This window comes from Cervus elaphus, chromosome 5, assembly GCF_910594005.1.
Source record: "Cervus elaphus chromosome 5, mCerEla1.1, whole genome shotgun sequence".
NCBI classification, from domain to species: Eukaryota; Metazoa; Chordata; class Mammalia; order Artiodactyla; family Cervidae; genus Cervus; species Cervus elaphus.
Genome location: NC_057819.1, coordinates 108034766 through 108047103, shown reverse-complemented (window position 1 = coordinate 108047103; position 12338 = coordinate 108034766). Strand labels below are relative to the sequence as shown.

The 12338-nt window shown below is 50.6% G+C and overlaps 1 long non-coding RNA gene across 1 annotated transcript; it reads left to right on the top strand.

Moving 5' to 3' along the window:
* The first annotated feature begins 1258 nt into the window (after window positions 1-1258).
* On the top strand, window positions 1259-10813 carry LOC122694844. Its single transcript, XR_006341250.1, has 3 exons — window positions 1259-1374; window positions 1483-1592; window positions 10623-10813. It is a non-coding gene; the product is annotated as an uncharacterized LOC122694844 (long non-coding RNA).
* Window positions 10814-12338: the final 1525 nt, after the last annotated feature.

Here is a 12338-nt window from a genome sequence, read left to right as displayed (position 1 = left end):
AGATGCGACCCTGTAGTCACAATAGATCAAGACTAGAGTGTTCATGGCAGCCAGAAGCTGGAACCTAACTAAATGTTCACCAACCATAGAATGGGTGAAAACATGTGATAGAGTCAGTCAGTGGTGTCATCATACCACCCACAAGGACTTAAATAGACTTAAATAAAATATAATATCAGGCAAAAGAAACTAGACACAAAAGAGCACATGCTATATGGATCCATTTACAGACAGTGTGTACAGTTTAGAAGCAGAGCTAGGGGTTAGTCTAACTGGGGGTAGTAAGTGAAGTTGTCCAGAAGGGGCTTCTGGTGAGAGGCTATTTTTTGACCTGAGTGCTGGTTCCATAGGCATGCTCAGCTTGTGCAAATTTATCCAGTTGTACACTTTTGAATTTTACACTCTTCTGTGTGTATGTTTAACTCCAATAAAAATGTTAAGGGGTCGGGGGGAAAGGCATGCATTCTGGAGTGAGTTAAATCCTTCTCTCCTTTCTGTCCAAAGGGAGGTAGAGTACAAGTGTCTGGGGTCCCTCATGAGTTCCAGAGTTCTTCCCCAGTCTTAGAGACATGTAACACCTAGGCTTGGAGATTCTGTTTCCATCAAGCCTAGAGAATGCCCAGAGCTCTGGGGTCAATTCCCAGAGTAAATCTCACCATCACAATTTAGGATCTAGAAGCAGGAGTCTGGGGGGCTACAAGGATGTGCCCCCCTGGCTGGGTTACTCTGGGCCTTCAGCCACCAGCTATGAAGCAGGGCGGGACTGAGGGCTGTGGAGAGGAGGCAGGCTTGATGTGGGAGGGCAGAGCTCAGCAGCACAGGCCACTAGGTCCCTGAGTCCTGCCTAGCAGCCTCTTGGCACCTTCCCATTCCTGTAGAGGGCAGCCTAGCAGGTGGGTCTGTCACACTTCAGTACCTCCGTCCCAACTTCCAGTAGAGGACAAGGAGCAGGACACCTGCTTGGCCTTCACTCAAGGTCAAGGGAAGCCTAGGGGCCTCAGTGACCTTGTCCTTATCCCCCAGAGGCCACTGCACCAGGGCTCTAGGGGCTCAGGTCACCACAGCCGGGATGGGGAGGACAGTAATCAATCATAGCCCTGTGGCAGGCTGGGGAGAGGTGCGGGTCCAGCCCAGTCTTCTGCAGCTGGCCAGTGAGGTTATTTATAACCACGGGTCACCTTACCTCCTGACCTCCAGCTGGAACCCAGCGATCCAGCGATCCAGTGATTAGTATCTCCTCACCTTGCACTGTGAACAAATGCCTTCTCTGTGCCCAGGCCTCACCTCGGGGCTGCAGGAAGCAGGATGTTGGCCCTGAGTTAGGAGCCCCAGGCTCCCTTAGGTAGACCCAGCCAGGCATGAATTGAGTGGAAGGTGGGAGAAAGGCTCAACGACGCCTGTTCCCTTGCTTCCAAGGTTGAAAATGTTGGTCTCTTCTGGGTGGTAGTTTTATTTACAATATAGGACTCTCCTGTATTGTAGGGCTCCCTTGTGTGGGCTTGGATCTGACCACAGGAGTGCCCTCTTCAAAGTCAATGGGAAGGAGGCAGCACTGGTGATGGGATCCCCTTGTTGCAGGTAACCAAGGCCAGGTGAGTATAACATCCCAAGCAGGTTTTGGATGCCTCCTTCCTTTGCTGCTATGCGCACACACACATGGAAGCTCCTGGAAGAAATTTGGCTGTGTGACTTCACTCTCTCCTTGCCCTTTCTGGATCACAATTTTCACAAGTGAAAATGAAGGGGTCTGGCTACCTGGGTTCCTGTTCTAGGGACTCAGAGATCCTTCACTCTGAGTTGGGCTCAGCCTAAGAGTGTCCCCTTGTCCCACGAAACCCAGAGTAGAGGCTGGCGAAGTCGGGCAAGGCTGAGTGGCCATGGGCAGCCAGTGCTGGCCAGACATGCAGGCCATGTGTATGGAAGTGCCATCTACACATTGCCTGTGTGAGCGTGCAGGGAGCGTGTGGGAGCACCAGGAGTGAAGCTGGTGGGCCGGTGGCTGTATAAAACATGTGCACAGAAGGATGTGTATGTCCTGGCGTGTGTGTAGGGCTGTTCACGTGGGGGTGGAGAGGAGATAGTGTGTGTGCCAAGTGTGGAGTGTGTGGGGTCATGTGTAGGTCCAGATATGGAGGCTGATGTGTGCTGGAGAAGGGTCTTGGCTGGGCTTAGCTCAAGGCATAGGATGAAAGCCAGGAGGGTGCTCCCTCACTCTGCAAACCCCCTCTGCCCACATGGTCAGCCTGTGGCCGATGGGCCCTGACCAGTCAATGAACTCAAGGTCTGGAAGAGTCAGCGGCTTTTCCAACCTCTTTGCCAAATGAGATGTCAGCACAGAGGCAGGGGTGGGGATGCAGGCTGGGGAAAGTGGCAATGACTTCATGACAACTGGCTGCTGGGGAGGGGATAGGGAGCTGGGCCTGGCTGGAGTGACGAGTCCTGCCCCATTAGCCCCTATTTGGAGCAAGGCCCAGAGACCCACTCTGAGTGGGAGCAGCAGCCCAACCCCAGGCTCACGCTTCTTGGGAACACCTTGGTTCCTTTTGTGGGGGCCATGGTTATGCCAGGGTCTCCTAGGAAGGTGAGGAGGAGTGCTCTGGAGCACCAAGCACCCTCCAGGGGCTTTCCCAAGCCATCCCATAAGTTCAAAGCAACCCTATGAGGTAAGGGCCCATTCCTGTTTTGCAGGTGAGCGAACTGAGGTTCAGGGAGGCAAAGGAATGGAAGTGTTTGTTTGAAACTATGCAGCCAGAGTAAGTGGTAGAACTGGCCCAGAAATGTGAGTTGATGAGTCTCCTACTCCATCCCCTATGACAATGGGATGGTGGCTCCTCTGTGAAGATCTTGAAGTTTAGGTGAATCCTGAGACCTGGGGCGCAACTGTTGCTGTTGTTCAGTAAGTTGTGTCCACTCCTTGTGATTCCAAGGACTGCTGCATGCCAGGCCTCCCTGTCCTTCACCATCTCCTGGAGTTTGCTCAAACTCACGTCCATTGAGTCAGTGATGCCATCCAGCCATCTCATCCTCTGTTGACCCTTTCTCCTCCTGCCCTCCTCAATCTTTCCTAGCATCAGGGTCTTTCCTAGTGAGTAGCCAAAGTATCAGAGCTTCAGCATCAGTCCTTCTAATGAATATTCAGGGCTGATTTCCTTTAGGATTGACTGGTTTGATCTCCTTGCAGTCCAAGGGACTCTCTAGAGTCTTTGCTAGCACCACAATTTGAAAGCACCAATTCTTCGGTTCTCAGCCTTCTTATGGTCCAGCTCTCACATCAGTAGACATCCCTGACCATGCAATGCGGCCACCACAAATTATCAGAAGCCTTACTCTAAGCACAATCCCGAGGCTGGGCCCTATTCTGCGCACAATGCTTTGGTCCAGTCCAGGCTGCCTTGACTCACAGGGATCAGGCCTTCACTGCTCCTTTGTGGGATTAGAGGGGCCTCAAGATCACAGACCCAGTGGTGCATGTGAGTACCGTCTTTATACTCAGGGGCTGAGATCACCTTTTCGTGTTGTTTCTTCAGCCATTTACTAGTTTCTCATAATAATAATAATAACTACCCCTGCCTAAGTTTTATAGTTCACAAAATACTTTCACAAACGTTCTCATTTAATCCTTACACCTGCCCTGTGATGAGGAGTTAACATACCCATTTTATGAAACTGGGAGCTGAAGAGCATGAGGGGGGTTCCGGGACTAGTCTCAGATCTCATGACCAGGAACTGGCAGCCACCCAGGCTTCCTGGTCCTCCTTCAGACCTGCTTCCACAGCAGCAGCTCTTTGCAGAGGAGCATGGTGATCACCCGTTTTCTCTAGAGGCAAGCCTCCATCATTCCCCACAGTGAGACCAGGCAATCTGTTCTCTTCACCTGGAGCTGAGTGAAGACTGTTCCCCATCCTCCCCTCCTGCAAATATTGGGGGCTGGGCTGGGGTAGGGGGTAGATGTAAAGAAGCAAAAGGGCTGCAGGAAAGTGCTGGAGAGAGGTGCTGGGAGGGGTCCCTGCTGCCCTTGGCATTGGGCCCAGCAGAGGAGTGGAAGAGAGAAGTTCCTGGAACATGAGCCCGATGCCAGCTGTTGCCGGGTTCTCATCTGCCTGTGGCAAAACGAGAAAAATAAGGACAATATAATGAGGTTTTCATAAAGCTTTTCATCAATCTGAAGGACTGTCCTCTTACCTGAGTTGTGTATTTTCCTGTGTGTATGTGTGTGTCTTAAAGGACTTTCCCTTTGACATTTCCTTTTAATGTCCTTAACTCAGCAAAATGAAAAACTGGTGACCATGTCAGATCCTAAATTGTTGTTTTGGAAATATTACTGACCTGAGAAATCTGAAGACCGGGAACCACTGAGCTCGCTCTTAGTTCTTGGTGGGACCAGGCACAGAAGTTGTTTTTTAATTGAGGGATAACATCTGAACAGCTGGAAAAACTCAGGGGGAAAAGGGAATGGGTGGGGTTCCTGCCCCAATTCAGCCCCACAGCCTAGGCATCCCCGGGAAACCTGAGCAAAAGGAGTATTTGATTAACTGTACAGGCAATTCTGAGAAAGGTGTCCAGGCCAATTCTCTATGCCGCACACCCTCAGCCTCTTCTGTGATCCAGAGACAGGTGCAAATATCCCCTTAAACCTCACCCCTGCCTTCCCCAGCCCTCTCAAGGCTGGTTCCAAAATAGCCCAGGCCCTGGAGGAGACGTCATGGGTTAGGCTGGCTGCCTGCCCCTCAGAGAGGGCACACTGGTAATGCCAAGGCCAAATATAGAGGGACACAGGACACCAGAGGGGGCTTGGGGCTTGAGGAACCATGTCAGCTTCAAAATGCCTACCCTACCCCCACCTCTTCTGGGCCCCGAACCCCAGAGCAGCTGGGAGGCAGTGCCTCCTGGCCTGGCCATGGCCCTGGAACATGTCTTAACAAGTCCTGATTAGAGCTGGAGGCAGGCTAAGGGGGTGCAGGGCCTGGGCTGGGCGTGAGCATGGGCACACCGCCTCCATCTGGGGGTCTCTCAGTGCTTTTATAGGCGTCACTTCCCACAAGTTGCGCTGAGATCAGGAGATTCAGGAGACAGAGTGCCTCCCAGGTGGAAGCACTCTTGCCTTCCTTTCTTCCCAGCTTCTGAAGGAAACCAAGGCCATAAACCTGGGGGTTGGAGGCAGAGAAGAGAGCAGGCAACCAGGCCAAACCCCAATAAACTACTGGTTCAATCGAATTGCGTATAATTAGTCCTGATCGCCAAGGTTGCCTCCACCCTTCACTCCCAGGAATTAAAAGTCAAAGGGCAGAGCTGCTGACGCAAATGTCAGGGGAGACAGGCACTTTGGATCAGCTGGGATCCTGTTCCCTGGGCTCTGCCGCGCTGGCGCTGTGGACATGGCGTCTTCCGGGCCAGGCTCCAAGAGCCCGGTGTGCATGCAGAGAAGGGGGTCCACTGCCTCTCCCTCTTCCCGGTTCTAAGATTAACTGTATCTGGTTGGAGGTTAATCAGAAATTTCTGTGACATGGCATCGCCAATGCCTGGGGAATTGGGGAGAAGCAGCAGCTCAGTGTCTTGTGAGCCCCTCTCCTTCCCACGCCTAAAAAGGAGGAAGAAAACTCTGCCCTCCCTACCAGGGGGCTGGCTCCCTAAAACCCGCTGTCTACCCCCCAAGTTTGCCCCTACAGCAGGCAAGCTTGGGCAACTGTACTGTGGTCTGTGCACCAGTGGTGACCCCCAGTGGTCAGTGTGGGACTTGTGCTACTGCAGACCCAACGCTGAGCTCAGCCCAGAGCGGTGGCTGGGGAGCTCCAGGGTGTGCAAAGTTTAGGGATTTTGGCAAGAGGGCTGTTGGCATTTGGAAGTATTTTTGGATGTGCTGATTTTTCCTGATTGAACTGTGGCTGGATCTTGGCCTAAAAGGTCCTACTGTTGGCAAATCAGCTCCAACATGTCTAAGAATGCACTCATCTGCTAGCCCTGTACCTGTTCCTCCTCCTGACTTCCCTGTTTCTATTAAAAGCATCATCACCCTCCCAGTCCTTCAGGCTCTGAACCTCAAACCTCCAAGTCATCTTCCACTGCTCCCCACACTGGGCTGGCTACCTGGTCCTGCCCCTCCTTGCTCTGCAGGTCACTCTAACAACCCTCTCCCCCAGTTAGTGGGCCTCTTACCTGGCAACCACCATCCTCCACATGCCTCTGGGTCAGACTTGGGTACATGACTGGCCCTCCACTTACTCGCTGTGTGACCTTGAGCAAGTTACTTATCTTCTCTGAGCTCAGCTTCCTCAGTTGTAAAATGAGGATAATAATTAGTTTCCACCTCATAGAGCATTGCAGAAATTAAATGACAGAATGTACATAAAGAATCTGTCACATAGGGCATGCTCAATGCATGTGAATTATTAGAGATCATCCATCCAGTCCAACTTCTCCAGGGTAAACAATAAACTGAGGTCAGAGGCTGGAATTGAGTTCCAGGTGTTTTCACAGCTTGCTACAGTGCAGGGTGAGTAGAAGCTCCTGGAGTCTTGAAGTTCTTCCATTGCACCCATCACCATGTTTTAAACCCAGAACCAAAGGCCACGCCTTCTGAGCTCACCTTCTTTAGGGGCAGGTCTTCCTGGTAAGTGTTGAGGTCACGCAGCCACAGCAAATATTCTCTGGGATGAGACAACTACAGGTCACGTCCAGGGGCTGAATAAGGCTGGCCAGGTTGGCCTGGCACAGCTGCCTCCCTGAGGCTGCTTGGCACACAGCAGAGGTCCAAGGAGGGCAGGCTCTTCCTCTTGCAACCCAGCCCTCACATCCTTCTCCCAACTCACCCCCACCTCCAGTCCCCAGGGGCCTCGGTTTGGGGGTCAGAGGGAGGAGGGCAGGCTAATTTAGCTGGCTTCCCATTAAGGCACAAATGAGCACCTGAAGTCCACAACCTCATTGAAATTAAAGGTGAGAGCCTTGTTCTGGGAAGCTTTAAAAGGGACTTTTCTGCACAAAGACACAGCAGTAACAAAGGCAGATGATCCAAGTTCAAATGTAGGCCTATCTTAGGGCCCCTGGACACTTACTAAGACAGTGGCTCTGGAACAGGGATAGCTTTGTTCCCAGGACAATGCCCAGAGACAGCTTCGGTTGTTATAACTGGGGAGGGGCGTGTGCATGTTCTCTTGGCATTTAGTGGGTAGAGGCCAAGAATTGCTACTAAATATCCCACAAGGCACAGAACAGACCACACGACAGAGAATTATTCAACCTAAAGTCAACAGTGCCCAGGTTGACAGAAACCCTGGACAAAGAGCCTTTGTCCAAAGAGGGGAACCCTTGCCTCAGAGCTGCCCTAAATATTGAGGGAAGCAATGCATTTGAAGAACCCAGGACTGGGCCTAGTTCATGCATGTTTGCAAGGAAGCTTTCTTTGCTGAGGCCTTTTCTTGGCCTGGGATATACTTGCTGGTGGGCGGAGGTAGAGTGGGCACATATTCTGCCCCTCACATGAGATCTTTCTGGAGTCTGGTGCTCACTTGCAAACCCTTTCAACAAGGAAAACGCAGGCTCTGGCAGAAGCCTACTGTCTCAGCAGGTGAGTTCTGTGGGAAATGGGCACTCGCCATTCCACTCGTGGGCTCATGAGGTCTCCCTATGACCCACCGACCTACCCCTTTTACTTGAGACCATGAGACAAAGAGAGGGGAGAGGATAGGAGGCAAAAAATCCCCAAAGAAAACCCCACCTCCTCCAAGCTGTCCTCAGGCCTAGTAGATGGCCCAGGAGGAAGACATGTTTAGAAGAATCCCTGCACAAAGGCTGGTGTGAAGCCACGCCAAGGATTGAGCAAGCCCTCCCTGCCACTCACCTCAGTTGGCACCAGGCTCTCCTTCAGCCTCAGCAGCCATGGGGTCAAGTGTCTTCTCTACAAAAATCAGTCCCAAATAAGTGACTACCTTCTCCTCTGGGATGGGACTGGTGAACCCAGATCAGAATCCCCATCCCCTGGCCTCTGAGCTCTGCTCTGCTGGTCTACCCAGCAAGTGTTAATAGATTATTGGACTCTGACCCTGACAGAAGATAGGAAGGGTCAGGCCAGCTGATAAAGATGGGACCCTGAGAACCTTTCTAACATTGCTCATTTGTGTGGTCTGGGGATCTGGGGGATTAAAATCATACCCTCTCTCTGCATCTCAGTTTAAGGCACCTGTTCAATGGGGACACTGCCACTTTCCAAACCTCACTGAGGGCGTGAGACAAGACAGGGGTGGGGTTTCTGAGTCTGGAAACCCAGACTCCAGGACAAACCCAGACACACAGATGTTCTCAAAAAGCAAGCACCTGCCATGGGAGAAGGGCAAGGCACCAAGAGGTGGGGAAAGAGGAGACCCAAGGACTTGAGACTCATTGAGTACCATTAAAAGGGCCTAATAAAAGGATCTGTTCTGAATCTCCAGGTTGGAGCTGCCTCCCGCCACCGGGATCCCTCTTCTGGGGAAATATTTTTTTTTTGTTTTGTTTTGTTTTTTAGCCATGCAGTGTGGCTTGTGGGGTCTTTAGTTCCCTGACCAGGGATTGAACCTGGGGTCCAAGACAATGAAAGCATGGAATCCTAACCACTGGACTGCCAGGGAATTCCCTCTAGGGAACATTTATGGGCTTTCTGTCCTAGGAGTGATCCCATCATGAAAGTTCTGGGCCCAGACTGCTTGCCAAAAGTTCCTTCCAAGGACCCTCAACGATCTGGCTGTTCCAACTCCCAGCTTTCCTGTCACTTTTTGATGCCACAAACTTTCTGACATCCTCCCCTCCCAAACCAAGCTTTCCCCTACCTCAACTGGCTTTTATACTGCGTGCTCCCAGATAGTGGGATCTGGCCTGTAGCTTTGCACAGGTGCCTGGGCAAGGATGGACAAGCCCTGAGTATCATGTGGATCATAGGAGCTGTCTCTCTCTCTGACCCCGGAGTAATGGTGGTGAGCGACAGAAAACTGTGTAGGGGGACTCTCCACCCGTCATAGCCACCTGAGGGCCCTGGAGCAGCCCTGACCCCTCTCAGGCATTGAACTCTCCAGGTATGAGTGGCAAAAAATCCCTATTCCCTGGGTCTGTGTCTGTGCCCCTGTTCCCATTTCACCTGTGTGTGTGTGTTTTGACTGGTTTACAGCACTTACTTGAAGGCAAAGGGGGAGGCATTCCCTGTGAATTCCTGTGCCTTCCCTGCCCCAGGGCTGGCAGGCCTTATCTCTCTCCTTGGGGCCCTCACCTGCCTCATCTGCAGGAGAGGAGACTGGAGGGTGCGCTTGGAGATTTATTCCAGTTACAGATTCTCTCCCTCTAATCCTTACCCCCTCCCCCTTTTCCCTTTTCAGCAGTGGTTATAAAATCCAGGAAATAAATGTGGATTGATGGCCTATAAAGGGCTTAGTTAGTGCCCTGACCTACTGAATTATGTAACTCCTATTTATTATCGGCCTTGGATGAAGTTTCTATTGAAGCAACTCACTAAGCTGATTCTGTGACATTTCTTTTAACCTCGTTCAGAGGTGGCAGTAGCAGAAATTCCTTTGCAACTTCAAAGACCAGAAATTGGTGGTGTGGACACTTTCAAAAATTCCCTTCTTTAATCCTTTGGGTCAATGGTTCTCTCTCACCCATGGCAACCCCTGCTCACCTCAGCAGGGTTCCAGGCTCTAGACCGCTGCCTTCCCTTTGGGTTCCTGGGTTATAGGCTGCCTTGGCTGGGGAGGCTCAGAAAGGGTGTCTTCCCCGCCCCTGGTGAATGAAAGGAGTGAGAACTCTGGGCTATGAGAATCTAGAGGCAGTCTAGTTGAAAGAGTCAATCTCTGCTGTTGGATAACAGCCACTCTGGGCCTCTGCTTGCTTGTTAGATGACTCTTTGTGACCCTGTGGACTGTAGCCCACCAGGCTCCTCTGTCCATGGGATTCTTCAGGCAAGAACACTAGAGTGGTTGCCAATCCCTTCTTCAGGGGATCTTTCCTACCCAGGAATCGAACCCAGGTCTCCCTCATTGCAGACAGATTTTTTACTATCTGAGCCACCAGGGAAGCCCAGCAGTAAAGTGAACTAGTTTACCTTATCTGTACAGTTTGACCTTCAAGAGGCACCCTCCTTGATCTGGTCTGGCGTGCCCTTGCTAGGGTGGATAGCCTGGTGAGGATGAACAGGAGGGATGAAGGGCAGACTGTCTTTGGAAGGCTAATACCACCAGAGCATCACCATGCATTCAAAAGGGAGCAGAGACCAGCCTCTCTGGAGCAAGGCCACTTTCCCAAACAAGTTCATTTCCTGTTCCCCCAAAGCCTTTTTTGCTATGGGAGGAGGTGGTATTGGGAAACCAAGGATCCTCCCTAATTCAGCTTCACTGTTTAGCCCTTCTCTTTTTCCCTCTAGTGATGACACAAAAGGGCAGTAGGAAGAAAATGTGAAGGCTCAGGCGACATTTTAAAGTAGACTTTTGGAGACCTGTTCCCAGGTTCAGGAAGGGAAAGATTGACACCCAAGGGAAGAGCAAGACCTATTTAAGATAAACATATACCTATGGCTGATTCATGCTGATGTATGGCAGAAACCAATACAATATTGTAAAGAAACTATTCTCCAATTAAAAATAACTTTTTTTTTTTTTTTTTAGAAAAAAGACCTAATTAAGACATTTTTTCCATTCTTTGATGCTTCGGGGACAAATTGGTGTATCAAAGTTGGCATAAGCTGCATGAATTCCCTCCATTAAGGATCTGGCTGGGCATGAAGGCCCAGTCCATATAACTCAAACTATACATGGCACAGATGACCAGGCCTCAAAGAATGTCACCTTAGAAGAAGCTTTAGAGCTCATCTGAGCCAAGTCCCAACTTTTAAAGATAAGGAAAGCTGAAGGTCCAGAGAGCATGATGACTCCTGATGGATCAGTGGCAGGAAAACGTTCTTTATGGAGATTCAGCTTTTGTGATGCTTTCTTGGCTCCCATCATATCACACCAGAGTGGCTTTTCTGTCACCTTGGGTGGGGCCCCGTAAACATGGGCTTAACACCTAGTGAAAGTGGAAGTCTCTCAGCTGTGTTCAACTCTTTGTGACCCCATGGACTGTAGAGTCCATGGAATTCTGCAGGCCAGAATGCTGGAGTGGGTAGCCTTTCCCTGCTCCAGGGGATCTTCCCAACCCAGGGATTAAACCCAGGTCACCCGCATTACAGGCAGATTCTTTACCAGCTGAGCCAAAAGGGAAGCCCAAGAATATTGGAGTGGGTAGCCTATCCCTTTTCCAGCAGATCCTCCCAACCCAGGAATCGAACTGGGGTCTCCTGCACTGCAGGCAGTTCTTTACCTACTGAGCTATCAGGTAAGCCCTTCTTTGCAACCCCATGGACTTTACAGTCCATGGAATTCTCCAGGCTAGAATACTGGAGTAGGTAACCTTCCTCTACTCTAGGGGATCTTCCCAACCCAGGGATCGAACCCAGGTCTCCCACATGGCAGGTGGATTCTTTACCGGCTGAGCCACAAAGGAAGCCCCGTCTAATACCTAGATAGCATATTAAAAAGCAGAGACATTACTTTGCCAACAGTGGTCCATCTAGTCAAAGCTATGGTTCTTCCAGTAGTCACGTATGGATGTGATAGTTGGACTATAAAGAAAGCTGAGCACCGAAGAACTGATGCTTTTGGACTGTGGTGTTGGAGAAGACTCTTGAGACTTCCTTGGACTGCAAGGAGATCAAACCAGGCAATCCTAAAGGAAACCAGTCCTGAATAGTCATTGGAAGGACTGATGCTGATGCTGAAGCTCCAATATTGGCCACCTGATGTGAAGAACTGACTCATTGGAAAACACCTTGATGCTGGGAAAGATTGAAGGCAGGAGAAAAAGGGGATGACAGAGGATAAGATGGTTGGATGGTATCACTGACTCAATGGACATGAGTTTAAGCAGGCTCCAGGGGTTGGTGATGGACAGGAAAGCCTGGCATGCTGCAGTCCATGCAGTTGCAAACAGTCGGACAAGAGTGAGTGACTGAACTGAACTGAATATGGGGCAGAACAGACTGATAAACCTTCAGTTGGGTAGAAGCTTACGAATGGGTCTCTAAATCAGCCAAGGTTTGCCTTGAGGCATCTGCCCAGTTTCCGCTCATCTCCATCAGGGTCCTTTGGGAAGGAAGAATGTGTGAGATAACTGTAAGAATCAAAATTGGAATCTTTTCTGGTGAAGAACATGCCAAACTTTTGCTTCCAGTTCCTTATTTACTGCCCCAGGCATACTCTCCAAGATAGAAATGCAGATTTTCCACAGAATAAAAGCTTGTTTCAACAGAAGCAAAATAGGCCAAAATGCATCAAAAGGCCAGA